This window comes from Austrofundulus limnaeus, unplaced genomic scaffold (genome assembly GCF_001266775.1).
Source record: "Austrofundulus limnaeus strain Quisiro unplaced genomic scaffold, Austrofundulus_limnaeus-1.0 Scaffold118, whole genome shotgun sequence".
Classification (NCBI taxonomy): domain Eukaryota; kingdom Metazoa; phylum Chordata; class Actinopteri; order Cyprinodontiformes; family Rivulidae; genus Austrofundulus; species Austrofundulus limnaeus.
This window is the reverse complement of record NW_013952520.1, coordinates 396496-398201: the sequence shown is the minus strand read 5'-3', so window position 1 is coordinate 398201 and position 1706 is coordinate 396496.

Here is a 1706-nt window from a genome sequence, read left to right as displayed (position 1 = left end):
ACCTTGGATAATCTCCAGAAATCAATTTAAATGGTAGTAAAATAATTGCTGATGTAAAATTTTCCCTATAACTATGACAAAAACACAAAATAACTATAATTAAGTATTTATATGTGTGCACAAACTGTTTATACAGTACTGTCAAAAAGCCTGTGTTTTTAGGGTTATTAATGAAGTTTGTGTACTCAGACCAGTAATATTCGGGGTCACAAGTTTTTGCCATGGTTATTTTGTGGGTCAGGAGATTAAAAGTTTGGGAACCACTGTTTTAGGGGGGCTCCAGCCCCCTAACATAGGCCTAGTGATGCCACTGGTTGCGTGCCTTTCGKCAAGCACAGACAGAATGTTTTTAGATTTAAGGCCAATTTTCACAATAACCCTCCATGAAACTCAAACATGCTGTTCCATTTTTCTGAGTTGGCGACTATCCCACAAAGTTTTGTTAGGTGATGCAAAACTTTTGCATAGGAACACAACATATGGAAAGTAAAGCAAAATATCCTCCAATGGGGGCTCCATACCGGATGAGTTATTGCAATTTTCCGTGTTTTGTAAAGTCAACAATCTGTGGCAGTCATCTTAAATTGGATTGACTGCAAAGATGAATTAGTTGTAGGGTGACAGAGTTTCAGTAAAACCAGACCAGTTTGTCATTAGTCAATAAAGTTTAACAGAATAACTTTGTATTCTGAATGTAGTTTTGTCACTAATTACAGTTTGAAGTTCACTTTGTTTATATATTTTAGCTGAGTCTTTGTTTAAACTGTGTGAACTATAAAAAGTAAAAATTTTGTCACTGTTTGGCTTTAAGGCATTAAACTTCATGCACACTGATTGAGCTATTTTGCTAACAAACAGAGAGTTGACTAACCAGTTGTAGAAATGCATCCATTCATGCAGCTAGGGAGCTGCTGCATCAAAACTATTGGTTCAGGATAGATTTTTGTAACAGACATAAAAAGCAAGCATGCAGAAAAATAATAAATATTTTTGCATGATATATTAAGAATCTGACCTTATCATTACGCACAATGCTGCAATATTTTTACGCACGTTTCTGCAAAGTCAAAGTCCCCTGCGCCTAAGAGAGACTGAACAAGTTTGCATCTTTATACCAGTCAGATAAATTAATGTGCCTAATAAGTCTATTTTGGCGTCTGTCCGTCCTTCATCCGGGGGGGAAACTGAGCAGACAAGCGTCAGGAGAAAAAAAAAAAAAAAACGGTGGGGGGAAACAGACAACAGGTTGGGACCCTGAAACACGGAACCTGAAACCAGGAGCGACACTCTCCTGTCTGCCTCCAAGAGAATCTGGAGCCGCTGTCTGCCTTATCAGGATGTGATAACAGATGACAACAAATCCGCACACGCACGCACGCACGCACACACACACACGCACACAAACACACTCCCACCCACAATGCAGCCCAATAAAAAGTATCACTTGTCACATTGTTCCCTCCAACAATCAAACAATGCAACATACCTCACTAAAACACTTTATTTTGTTATTTGAGGTTGTTTTATTCAGTTTCTCAAATATTAAAATCACTAGAATTAAGTCAGATTCTTGTAAATTAGCTATATATACAGTTTATATATTAGGGGTGCAACAATACAGAAAATTCACGATTAGGTTTGATACTTTAGTCTGGATGGATGGACGGATGGATGGATGGATGATGGATGGATGATGGATGGATGAT